We start from the raw sequence: 14284 nt of genomic DNA on the forward strand, positions 1-14284 counted from the left end.
ATACATTTTTTAAATTGCTCTAACAGCCTTAATTTTCGTCATAGAGAGGTTAGGTTGGTCTCATTCTTTTGGAAAATGCTTGAAGTTTCTCATAAAGTTATCAAAAATATGCAAAAAAAAATGTAAATAGCAGTTTTTTGCAAGGACGTACCACTACGTCCATGGGGGTAAAGGGATGAGTTTTGTGAAACATACCAGTACGTCCATTGGGGGTAAAAGGGTTACTGTAGTCAAAAGGGCTTATCAGTGTAAATGCCATTTTCTATCCATTTATTGTTATTTCATAATGATTTTCTTTCAGGAAATTTTTAGAATATACTTTTTTTTTCATACTGTATATTGCTAGAATTTATTTTTGATATCTGGAGTAAAGAACTACATCATTATTTAGTAAAATTCAAGATGATTTTTATGTGCTTTCATCAGACAGACAAATGCTCTCCAGTTTCCATTTAGTACAGTGTGCCCTTTTGAAAAGGATTGGTGCACTAGTTAAAACTTAGAGGAACTTGTAGTAATAATAGCTTTGCTTTTTAGGTATTTTTATACATACCTGGATTTATATATTCTTTTAGATATTAGAAATTACTCTAGGATTGGAGTAAAGTGTCTTTTTAAAAGGATTGGTGCACTGGTTAAAATTTAGAGGGATTTTTAGCATTAATAGTTTTGGTTTTTAGGCATTTTTATACAGCCCTGGAATTATTTCATGTTTAAAAGTATATTAGAAATATTTTACGTAAATGACACTATAAGAATTTCATACTCTCAAAAGCCTAGAATTGTCGAGAAAATAAAGTCATTTAAAAAAAAACATAAGGTAAAGGGTAGTTGGAAAGAGGCCAATACCATAAGAAAAAAAATAAATCAAAATAGCATTTAGCAGAATGATCAGCTTGGTTGATGCTGAAGATATGCACTGGTTTAGAGACTGAAAGATTTATTTTTTTATTTTCTTAATGCATTTTTTCTGTTTCACGAACATCTTCAGTATAAGTACTCTCTTTATAATTGGATTTTTAGTAATGAAGCAAAATTAATTGTGAATGATGTACTGTAGTGCATTTTTTATACACTTTATTTCACAACTCACTCTGTAACTTTATAACCAAAGTTTGAAACGATAGGTTGGTTTTGTAATATATTCATAAGCCGAAAGAATGTTTGAGTTTTCAACACTTCCAGTTTAATGTATATAGTCATCGCCTGTTTATCGAGGATTCGCATATGAAACCTGACTATTTGTTGACTTTTCTAATTGGAAATCAAAGTCATGGGTTCCAGGCTAGGCTTACCCTAAGTCAAAATCTAACTAAATTTGACTTACAAACAGCTTCTTGTAACCTATTATATATGTTTAAGGACCTTCTGTACTGTTTATTTCTTCGTTTTGCAGATCTTGCGGAAGAAGGGCTTCTCACGGCACCCCAGATGTTTGTCCAGCAGTTTCCAGTCTAATCGGAGCCTTGGGGCCACTTCTTGGTCCCCTCGGGACTAGAGAAAGATGCTGCTTAGTTTGAGAGCTGGTAAGTAAAATGGAAATGACCTGGGGTTTTTCTAGAGATTTTACCCAAAAATCTATTGCCTTGACTTCTCTACTCAATATAAAGTACTTATTTCTAACATTTAATGTCTGTCGTATAGATTCTGTTAACTTTTTTCTTGCTTACACTCTATACATATGTCCCTTTCACATATTATTTATGAAAAGGTGAGTGGTATCCATATTTTAGATCAAGTAAGTGGTGTTCTTAATTACCCTGAATTAGTTTAGATGGGTTGTGTCCTTACAGCCGAATATTATGATTATTATTATTACTAGCTAAATATAACCCTACTAGGGAAAGTAGGATACTATAAGCCTAATAGCTCTAACAGGGAAAATAGCATAATGAGGAAATGAAACAAGGAAACATAGAATAGTGTGCCTGAGTGTACCCTCAAGCAATAAAACTCTAAACTCTAACCCAAGACAGTGGAAGACCATGATACAGAGGCTGTGGCACTACCCAAAAGAATAATAGTTTGATTTTGGAGTGTCTATCTCCTAGAAGACACTGGACACAACATCAGCTAAGCTGATCATTCTGGTAGATGCAATTTTCATTTTCTTCACTTATGGTATTGATCTCTTGTTTACTAAAATCTTTTTTAAATTTAGACTTCATTAGTGAGCATCGACAATCGCACAGTTTACAAAACTAGAAAGTTACGACAAAGAAAAAACTACATTCTGCACTTATGAAAGAAATTTAATTTTAATCGGAAATTCTCCGTAGAAATATACTATTCTCAGCCGTATGTCATTAAAATACAAGCGACTGTAATTTCTACCCTACTTTTTTATTATCTTTTACAGGTTAGTGACTGTATTATCACTCCTTTACATCTATATATATGTTTTTAAAACGGTAAATGCCTGGCAACATTTATTCCAAGTTTTTTTTTTACTGTATTTTTACAGCAAATTTTTAACAGTAGTATATAAATAATTGAATCATTAGAACTTCAAAAGTTCAAAGTTGGAGCAAATGTTTTTATGTTGACCAGGCTGACATGAGTCTTTTTATAGTTTATATATAACATATCTGTTTTGGACGTTGTTAATAGTTTATATAGGACATATCTATTTTGACGTTGTTACTGTTTTTAGAATGATTTATTGTTAATTTGTTCAAATCATTTATTTATTTCCTTATTTCCTTTCCTCATTGGGGTATTTTTCCCTAGCATCTTGCTTTTCCAACCAGGGTTGTAGCTTGGCTAGTAAAAATAATATTAGTGTCTGTAACTGATAAAACACTCTTGCCACTTTTATTTCTCCTCAATGAGTGGCAATACCACCAACTTGTGAGAAGATCTATTAATAACTGTCACTATGTCTCTTAATATTTTTCTGGTCTTTGTATTTTGTATCCAATTCTCACATCTCTCACCTTACTATTTCTGCCTGTTTCTGTATCTACAACCTATCTCATTTGCCATTACCCTCGTGCAATATTTTTTATTAGAACAATACCACTGAGTTGTATGTTTCTCTTTTCCAAGTGCCACCATTGCCTTGCAATATGTATAAGGAAATAATCACTTTGGCACTTGCACCAAAAAGTGTTTACATTTTGTATAAAGTTTAAGCAGTAGGGGATTCAGCATTATGAAGCTTCATCTGTGATGGATAATGTGGGAGGGTGGGCTGTACCACCCTAGCATTACCAGCTGAACTCGGTTGAGTCCCTTGTCAGGCTGGGAGGAACATAGAGAAGAGACGTCCCCTTTTTTGTTTCATTTGTTTGATGTTGGCTACCCCCCAAAATTGGGTTAAGTGCCTTGGTATATATATGTATGTATGTATGTTAAACACTTCTTGGTTTTACCTGAAGTAAGTCATGAACAAGATGGTACTCTTATTGCTGTACCCAAAAGTAAATAGTTTGGACATACAATGTTCCTAATTCCACATCCATACCAGGTTTCAATCCCATAGGCCTTCCATCCACCAAGTCTGGTATTTCAAAAGAAGTTCTGTAAATCACTAAATATTAAATTAGTAGCTCCTATAAGCCTTAACCCTTTTTTACCCCCAGGCTCTTTGGAAATTTCCAACCCTTAACCCCCAAGGGGTTATTTTTTCCCCAGCACATTTTGCAGTATATTTTTTTTAAATTGCTCTAACAGCCTTAATTTTTGTCATAAAGAGGTCAGGTTGGTCTCATTCTCTTGGAAAATGCCTGAATTTTTTCAAAAAATTATCAAAAATATGAAAAAAAAAATTTTATAGCATTTTTTTGCAAGGACGTACCGGTACGTCCATGGGGGTAAAGGGATGAGTTTTGTGAAACGTACCAGTACATCCTTTGGGGGTAAAAGGGTTAATAAAAACCTTTATTAGTTAACTAATGCCTCACACCGTTTGGCCATACAGCATTTGCAGAATGAATAAATTTTCATTTCAAGCCTTCTTTTGCTTCAAATTCAGTGACCTCATGCATTTCCCATTGTTGTTAATGGCTTTCTTCAGGTCTTTATTTGCCAATACTATTTGTGAGCTTCAATCAGTGCACAGTAGCAGGATAGCTGTGAACAGTTGGGATCCCTGGGCTTATAGCATCCTGCTTTTCTAACTAGGGTTGTAGCTTAGCATTTAATAATAATAATAATAATAAGAGAAGGCAAGTGTGCACTGGAAGTTGCATATTTAGGAAAAGGTAATTAGAAAATGATAATTTTTGTAGATTCAAAGCTCTGAGACTGAAATAGCAATCTGGGGGGAGCAAGATATATCTAGGCCACTATGGAATCCTAACCTAAGAGCCCAGCTTCACTCTGAGATCCTCGTAATTGTGTCACGAACGGGGAATTTGCCACAGTATTCGTTGCGAGATTGATAAAACACAAGATAACCAGTTGTAAAAAATACATGGTTCATATATTGTTAACCCTTTTACCCCCAACGCTATTTGGAACTTTCCAACCCTTAACCCCCAGGCATTTTTTTTTTTCAAGCACATTTTGCAATATATATTTTTTAAATTGCTCGAACAGCCTTAATTTTTGTCATAGAGAGGTCAGGTTGGTCTCATTTTGGAAAATGCCTGAAGTTTCTCATAAAGTTACCAAAAATATGCACAAAAATGTAAAGAACAGTTTTTTGCGAGGACGTACCGGTACGTCCTTGGGGGTAAACGGATGAGTTTTGTGAAACGTACCAGTACGTTCATTGGGGGTAAAAGGGTTAATGATGGTGATAGTAATAATGTTATTTTGGACCAAACAAATATGACCAGCACATTGTAAAGCCCCTCTTTGTAGTATAAAGTACTTGCATTTGAAGAGGGTGATTCAAGAGAAAAGAAATCAGTAAAGTACAGTACTGTGCGGTAAAAATTAAAGGCTCATACGAACAGCAGCTTGGAAATAAGTCCTCTGAATTATGGTGTAGAAACCTCACTCTACGAGTTAGCATAGTAATATGTTGTAGATGTAAGAATGAAATTGTCTATTTCTTTAGGAAGATCATTCCACAATCAGGTTTTACAGTAACTGTATTTCAGATAATCTTTATTTTTCCATTTTGTTTTACAATAGATTTCAATCAATCATGACTTCTACTGGATGAAACCAACTCATGTTTAATTTGTCTTGAAGGCACATCTTAAATCTCCTCACTTATTAAAACTACTATACAGTGTTTGGCTTAATTTCTCGTATTGTACAAATGAATTTAAAACAACCTTTTCTTGTGTTTCTTAAACAGCCCTCTTTCTCCGGCTAGCCTTGCAGCTGCTAAGCAATCTTCTATTATAGTCATCCAATATATTCTTTGTGTTATTAGGACCTGTTCAACAGTTTTTGAAATGTCTATGTCTTGACGAATTATAAGTGCTCTAAATTTTCTTTCAGGTGCTGCTGACGTCAATAGAAGAACGTGACGAGGCCGTACGGTTGAAAGCAACGCAAGAAGGCGATACTAAACATGACTTGCCGTCACCACCCAAGAAATGCAACTGACATGAGAGAGGAAGAGAACGGATGGATCGTCACGGATTTTATTTCTTACAACGTTTCTCCAAAACTAAACTATTCTTGATAGTCCCTTAATTATGTAAAGGGTTGCTGAAACTTGCAACTGTTGCAGGCCTCAGCAGCTCAGAATGAGAGTGAGAGACGGGTCCTCTCTTAGTTTGTAAATCATCAAGATTATATAAAGTACTGATTTTCATTCATGGTCCTCTTAACCCTTTGACCCCCAGGCTATTTGGAAATTTCCAACCCTTAACCCCCAGGGGGTTATTTTCTTTCCAGCACATTTTGCAGTATATTTTCTTTTTTAATTGCTCTAACATGTTTAATTTTTGTCATAGAGAGGTCAGGTTGGTCTCATTCTCTTGGAAAATGCCTGAATTTTCTCAAAAAATTATCAAAAATATAAAAAATAAAAAATGTATAGCATTTTTTTGTAAGGACATACCGGTACGTCCATGAGGGTAAAGGGATGGCTTTTGTGAAACGTACCAGTACGTCCTTTGAGGGTAAAAGGGTTAAATTGCTTTAAAATGTAAAATGTTTTGGGAACTTTTATGTGAGTCATATGCATATGCCAGGTAGCTAATTGATAGGTTTCTAAACTGTGCTCCAAGTTGTCTTTCATTTAGTGTTGGAATGCTTAGGGCAGTGGCGGCTCATTACTTAACCTAAATTGTTACTGTTTAAGCTTGATCCATTTATTTGAAAATTAAATTCATTTTTTTTATTTTAATTTGAATGAAAAGATCAATTATTTTCTTGATCTCTGGATGACAACAGGAATTTTTTCTCCATGGAAAATGTTGCAAGTGCATTTATTCTATCCGAATTTATAGTACTTAGAAAAGTTTTTATGGTTTCCTTGTTGAAAAACAGCATTCTGCCTCTGTTGTAGTCATGTGAATTGTCAAGTATTGAAAGAAAAAATGAATCAAATAGACTATCTGGAAGTAGGATAATAATTTAAGAATATGGTAAACAATTGTCTAAACATTTGGTGTTTGTGTTCTATTATCTAATGATCTTGTGTATCTCTGTACATTGGAAGATAGTTCCTCCTATGATAATTCAATTCAAACCATTATTTAAAATGCAATGGTCCATAGATATACATGTATTTGCAGTTAAAAGAGTATACAGTTATAGAATGAAGAAATATTACTGAAAAATATATCTGTAGTTGTTGGTAAATTACCCATTGTCATATACAGTATATAAACTGTTATGCCAGTGTCTCCACAGTGTTATAAGGAGTTACAAGGATTTTGGATGTCTCAGACTTTTTAGTCCATCCGCGTAGACTTCATTTGCTCTTTGGTCGAGCGATTTAGTTTAAGCATTTAGAGTTCTTATGATCTTGTATAACTTTATCCTGAACTTGTTTATTGTGTTACTGTTCACTACATCCACTGGAAGTCTATTCCAAGTATTTGCTATTTTTTACATTAGGCTACCCCCCAAAATTGGGGGAAGTGCCTGGGTATATGTATGTATGTATAAAGAAATTGCCACATTGAGGGGTGTTGCATTTTTTCAAACAATTCAGTTTGGGGATGTGAATCGTGTATTGCTAATGGTAGGATTAACCAATATTTTATGATATGATTTTCTGACCTTTGGTAAGTGCAAATGAGGCTAATCTATTCTCTCTACCAATTGCTGTAGCAAATGCTTGAATTTCTGAACCCACTTTGGCACTTAGATCACCTGTAACTATGATGTCGTGTTTTTTGCATTTGATAAATGATACCTTACAGTTCATCATAAAATGTAACCTTTTCATTATCAGGGGAATCTTATGTCGGTGCATGTAGACCAATTGTTAAATTAACGGATTTTGAAGCAAAGCGAAAAATCTATTTTTGGGTGAGATGGCCATGTCGTCCTGATAGAAGCTTCCTATAGACAGCTTTCTAAGGGATATTTGGCTACAGTGATACTCCCAGAGAATTGACCATAGGTCTCCAGAATTCTAACTCCTGGCGCAAGTATCCTTAAAATTTTTCTTAAGCATATCGCATAATATCAGGGGATGTATATCTTTATACGACACACGGCAATCTTCACCCCGAATAGAGTTTTCGCTCTGAGGGGGAAGAGTGGCCAAATTGAAGAGGAGCCGTTATCAAGGTTACCCTTCCTCCCCTACTATTACAGGGCTCCAAGATGGCGCTCATTTCTATTTCAGTAGGGCTTTCGCACGGTCCTTCTCCCTGCTTATCTAGTGCTCTAGATTGCTATTTTTGAGGATTTATTATGCATTCTCCAGCATCTTCTGCCTCTGGAAAGGAGGAGCAGAAAATGAAGTGCGGTGTGATGTACTGTAACTGCAAGAGTTAGCTTAGCTTAGCTTATTGCTGCCCTTCGAATCGAAGACGACTTCTGCTTCGGTGTGATGGGGATGAAGTTAGATCTGTTGTCGTTGGTGCCATCTTGCATGGCTGTGAAGACTAATTCTGGATCCACACACTCTGCCACACAACTGACAAGTCAGGTCTGGGTTGACCGGGGGTATCCGATCTCGACGGTTTTGTCTTCTCTCCCTGCGCTGTTGTCTTGCCTGGTTCCGGGTGTCTTCAAGTTGATTGACTCCAGCTTTACAGAGTGAGCGCCATAGTGGCCTGTCAGTGGCGTTCATTTCTAGTTGCTCAGGTTGTATGTTGCACTTCTTGAGCGTAGCTTTGATGTTGTCCTTTTACCTCTTTCTGACCCCTGGATTACGCCGAGCTTCAGGGAGCTGACTGTAGAGGACCTGGCGATGTTCTGGCATACGGATGACGTGGCCGATCCACCTGAGTTGCTTTTCTGCCAATGTGGATTCTATACTCAGCAGGTTTGAACGGTTGAGAATTTCAGAATGAGGTACTTTGTCTTGCCATGTGAGGCCTAATATACGCTGAAGACATCGAATATGGAATGCCTCAAGTTGTTAACCGCAAGAGTAGGAACTTTTGCGGTCACGCCATGTGCAGGTCTCGTGCCGCCTGCGTTGTTACCACAGAAACCTTGCGGTGTTTGGACCCCAAGGACTGCAACGTCAGCTCTGCCTTGGTGGCCGAGGGTTTCGGTGACTTCATCGAATGCCTTGAAATCTATCATAGATATTCTCACTTTTGCTGATATACATATTGCCACTCCTTGTTGATGGAGATTGTCTGTCCTTCCAATATACAATATATAATGGAATATCAATAATGGATTCTCCATATTCTGTCCTTCTTGTTTCTTGCAGGATACCAAAATCAATTTTGTTAATATCGAAATATTTATCAATAATGAATTGTCAATATCCTGCCCATCTTGTCTCTTGCAGGATACCTAAATCCATTTTGTGATTTTTTTAATTCCTGAAAAATAGTTTTACCGTACAAGTTTTTGACATTCCACCCTGCAAGTTTTATAGGAATTTTTTAGGGTGTTTGTCCAATTCCTTACGGGTTGTCATCAGATCCATCCAGTATACGTCTTTCTTGAGTTTCAGTAGCAATAGATTTTTTCCCAGAAAGGGGTATTAACCCTTCACTTGACCCTCCCTATTTATCCAGGCTTAGGACCGGCTTGTATCATGAAACCATTGGTGTCATGACAAGAATTATTGCAATGGGGAACCAACTGATTGACCAGCCCAAACTGTCTGATCAGGCATCGGGTACTTCTTTATAGTAAGCGGCTTATCCTTTGAAGGCAGATATGTATTGCATCAAGCACAATAACCCAGAAAATTCTCATCCCTTTGACAAAACTGAAATTCATTTGGGTTTTAGAGTTACAATATCGAAACCTCCCCAAGGGGTTAAGAAAGTCTGAAGCTTTCGACTTTCTTTTTCCAACTAATGGATGGAATCCTTGATAGTAGAGGGTCTTCAACTTACAAACACGAATCCAACGGAAATCTTAACTGTGGCATAGCCGATTCCTCATCCCCCTTGATGCTTGCCTCGTTCAACTGTCTTTGCTTCCCTTTTTTGTATGGGATATCTACATTCCTGTGCTGCCTCCTTGAATCTCTCATTTTGTCAAGATTGCATTAACTCAGTTGTATTTCTTAGAGGTTTCTGAAGTATTCGCTTGTAGCTTTTGATTCAGTATGCCAATGCGTATTCACATAAATTCTCTCTAGGCTGAAGGAACATAGAGAGTAGAGGTCCCCTTTTTGTTTTGTTTCATTGTTGGTGTCGGCTACCCCCCAAAATTGGGGGAAGTGCCTTGGTATATAGATAGATAGACATTTCTAGTCATGCAAAAGCACACTTGAGAGCTTCCCGCTGTCACCTGTAGATTTATTTCTTGGCTATTTCTCCTGTCTGACATCCTGTGAAGAAAATATACCATACAACCACTATGTTTGCTGTCTTTGGAGAAATGTTCATCGGGCATCAAAGCCATCCTCTACCCTCAAACCATTCCAAGTGGCTGAAGAGAATTTAGTGTCTATGCTCTTTGTCATTTGTCTTTCCAGAGTAGGCTGATATTCATTACTGCCTCGTCACAGAGGAACTTGCTGATTTTTATCCAATGCATAGATTGCTTACAGCATCTGAAATTACATTCGACTGTGAATGTGATGCATAGTTTTCCTAAAGTTTGATAACTATAATGAAAGTAAAACTTGTATATAGTAAGTGAATGTATCTTTATGTGTGTAAAAGGGATTTTGACGTAGGAAAATCTATTTTTGGGCTCGAGCCATGTCGTCCAGATGGAAGTTCCTTCTGGAAACTTCTACAGTATAGTATTTCTGCGATTGATACTACAAGAGAATTACCGTCAGGTATCACGGGGTTCCAACCCCCGGAAACGACTATCCGAAGGTATCGTGTATAATCAGGGATGTATCCTAAGAAAACCATAGATATCTGCACCCCAAACAAACCTTACCCAGTCTAATCCACTAAAGGGAAGGATAAGTAAGGAGCCGCTACACCTATCACCTTCGAGTGCCCTTATACCTTCCTGCTCCCCATTCCTTCAAACGCAGCTGATGGCTACACTAAAGTTGATTTTTGGGAGTGCTTTTTTCGCAAACTTTGATGATTAGTTTTGTGAATTGGCTTCCTCTTTTTCGCAAACGTTGAGTATCCTTCATATAACTACTTTGCAAGAGTTTCGCTTGGCTTTGTAGGTCCTATTGCCTGGCTATTTAGCCCTAATTTCTTGAATCCATCTTTAGCATCAACAATTTTAGTCTTCTGTTATACCCTTTTTTTGCACATTATTCCTTCCCTGTTGTTCAAATCTCAAGTTTTATTATCATTATTAGCATCGTTACTAGCTAAGCTATAACCCTAGTTGGAAAAGCAGGATGCTTTATGCCCAAGGGCTCCAAAAACAAAAAATAGCTCAATGAGGAAATGAAGTAAATAAACTACAAGAGAAGTACGGAACTATTAAAATACCATTTTAAGAACAGTAGCAGCATTAAAAAAGATCTTTCGTAAATAAACTATAAAAAGACACTTGTGTCAGCCTGTTCTACGTAAAACATTTGCTGCAAGTTTGAACTTTTGAAGTTGCACCTGATTAGGAAGATCATTCCACAACTTTGTCACAGCTGGAATGAAAACCTCCAGATTACTGTGTAGTATTGAGACCTGATGGAGAAGGTCTGACTGAGAAATTCAATGAAATCAAAATGATTAGAGGTACAATCCTTATCTGCAGAACACAAGTACTCTGGACTGATCAGGATAATTGTATTGTAGATTGTATTTTATGGTTAAGAGTTAACGCTTGGATAGTCTAGACTAATACCATCACAAACCGAAGAAAGGTCAATGTTGCAGTGCTTTTGTTACCAAATTATAATCGTTTCAATATTATTATTACTTGCTAAGCTACAACCCTAGTTGGAAAAGCAGGTTACTATGAGCCCAAGGGCTCCAACAGAGAAAATATCTCAGTGAGGAAAGTAAAAAAGGAAAATTTAATATTTTAAGAGTAACAACATTAAAATAAATAAATATCTCCTATATATACTATAAACGCTTCAACCAAACGAGAAAGAGAAGATAAAATGGTGTGCCTGAGTCTACCCTCAAGCAAGAGAACTGTAACTCGAGACAGTGTAAGACCATAGTACGCAGGCTATGGCACTACCCAAGACTAGAGAACAATGGTTTGATTTTGGAGTGTCCTTCTATAAGAGCTGCTCATCATAGCTAAAGAGTCTCTTCTACCCTTACCCAGAGGAAAGTCACCACTGAACAATTACAGTGCAGGAACCCCTTGAGTGAAGAAGAATTGTTTGGTAATCTGTGTTGTCAGGTGTATGAGGAAAGAGAAGAATGTGTAAAGAATAGGCAAGAATGTTCAGTGTGTGTGTATGTAGGCAAAGGGTAAGTGAACCGTTAACAGAGAAGGATCCAATGTAGGACTGTGGCCAGTCAAAGGACCCCGTAACTCTCTAGCAGTAGTATCTCAACTGGCTTTAATCTACAATGTGGATACCATCACTACTGCTACTGACAGTATTGAAGACCTATTTTAAAATCATTACTAGTATGGAGGTAAGTACTCTTCATGTTGTGTACTATATGCATGACTTTTAAGTTTCTTTTCTTCCTTTTTGTTGTCCAACATTTTTACTTCATAAGTAAAAATGTTCTTTGAGCCCATAGGGAGGCCAAGTGTCCCAAAATCCATACATCCTTGCCAATCAAATTTCACAAAAACTTGGAAAACCAAGATGCTGTAAGCCCAAGGGCTCCAACAGGGAAAAATAGCCTAGTGAGGAAAGGAAGGAAACAAACTACAATAAAAGTAATGAACAATTGAAATAAAATATTTTAATAATAGTAAAAACATAAAATAAAACGTATGAATTGAAATAAGATAAAGTATGGCGTCCAATTGTACCTTCAAGCAAGAGCACTCTAACCCAAGACAGTGGAAAACCAAGGTAGGTTACATTGTATAATTATCATGAACTTAATCAAATCTTGAATTGCTGGACTTTTCAGCAACAAATCAAAAGATATTTGCAGATGAAACTTATGTTCATAGGATTTTTGTGTTTATAACTTGATATTTAGATAGTGACAGAGGCAAGGGAAAGGGACAATGCCCTAGAGACTGATTATATATACATATGATCAGCACTCAAGCCCCTCCACCCATGCTAGGACCAGAGAGGGCCAGACAATGGCTGCTAATGAGACGGCAGGTAGACCCATAGATTACCCCAAAGTACCCCATCCATAGCTTGCAACTTAAACAGCTCGTTGGGCCAGATGTTTTAGTATATATGAGACATTAATCTCTACAAGGTTTAGAGTTCCTGATAAAGAAATCCAGCTACCTTGAACTCCTAAATTTCAGAGTTTCTGGTAGTTATTAGAAAATACTATCACTATTAATTCACTTTAATTTAATGGTAGGCCTATAGTTTATTTAATTATCAAATTATACTAATTTACTTAGAATATCACTACATCAGCTGAGGCAAATTTCAGATCATAAGATTCAACAACGTTTTTCATCATCTGTTCAATGTTTGCTTAAACTGTATGCTACAGCTTCACACACACACACACACACACACACACACACACACACACACACACACACACACACACACACACACACACATCGTAACCAAAACAGTCATTTATTCCTTTAAATAATCAAATTATACTTGAAATTCTACAAAATAAGAATTAAATTTAGATAGTTCCTTCACTATCTAATCTCTTTATGATAATAGCATCTATTGAATATTCAATATTGGCGTTTTTCAACACCTCAAACCAGAAAACAGAATTATTCAGTTATTTAAGCAATCTTTAAAATGCGTTCTACTATTGATGACGTCATTAAAACATATTATGGCCTTTAATAAGAGCCTTTATTTGTTTAATTAAAGAAGTATTCACTTTTATAACGTTAATTTTGTAAAATATAATTGTCCAAGTCCTAATTCATCTGATATACGTATATGTATTCCCCTCCACCTATGTAGTAATTTCATTCATAAAAATACAATTGTATGACGTCACAGGCAACCACCAATCACAGCAGAGGACGAATCCGTCAATGAGACAACAGATATTTCCCGATGAATATACATAAGGCGAGACTGTTCCTCTGGTTAATGGGCTGTTGTTGGAAAGCAAATGAATACTGGTAAAGCTTTTGAGCTTTTAAATGTGATAAGTAACTGGTTTCTACAACAACAGCTCATAGATCGCGGGAACTCCCTCATGGAGGGATATTCCAGCCCTCTGATTGGCTGTTTATTCTCAGCTGTGATTGGTTGTCACCTTTGTTTACAAACTCACACCTCATGTCTAACATAGTAGCCAAATCCTAGTTAATTATTTCTTTGAAAAAGACTTATTTATTCAGTTTAAGTATTAAAACAAGATTTATTATCTATTTAATTACAAAATCAATTCTATCATAAGTTTGTTTTTATGACAAATATAATTTATAAAACCTAATTCATCTGTAATATGTATAGTTATTTCACTCTTATCGAGTCGAATTCATTCATAAAATACTATTGCATGACGTCACATACTACAACCAATCACAGCAGAGGACGTCTCAGCCAATGAGAGGACAGATTTTTCATCCTACTCATTTTTATATACAACAATAATGATATTTACAGATATATTTCATTACGAAATTATTGTTTTCGAGTTTGTTTAATAAAAGATGTAATTTTAAACCATAATTTATCTGAAATAAGTATATTGCTGGCATTTAATCCTTACAGACGTATTTTCCAATCAAGGTTATGATATGGTAATTGATCGGT

At 36.2% G+C, this 14284-nt stretch overlaps 1 protein-coding gene across 3 annotated transcripts in view; it reads left to right on the forward strand.

Annotated features, from left to right (window-relative positions):
* Positions 1-7172, forward strand: part of LOC137636566 (uncharacterized) — a 39528-nt gene extending 32356 nt beyond the window's left edge. Inside the window, exons 9-10 of one of the 3 annotated variants that reach the window (XM_068368963.1) lie at positions 1397-1526; positions 5401-7172. The gene's annotated coding sequence lies outside the window, so the exon portion shown is untranslated. The remainder of the gene's footprint in view (positions 1-1396; positions 1527-5400) is intronic. The other 2 variants (XM_068368965.1, XM_068368964.1) reach the window with 2 other exon arrangements.
* The last annotated feature ends 7112 nt before the right edge of the window (positions 7173-14284 follow it).

This window comes from Palaemon carinicauda, unplaced genomic scaffold (assembly GCF_036898095.1).
Source record: "Palaemon carinicauda isolate YSFRI2023 unplaced genomic scaffold, ASM3689809v2 scaffold33, whole genome shotgun sequence".
NCBI lineage: Eukaryota > Metazoa > Arthropoda > Malacostraca > Decapoda > Palaemonidae > Palaemon > Palaemon carinicauda.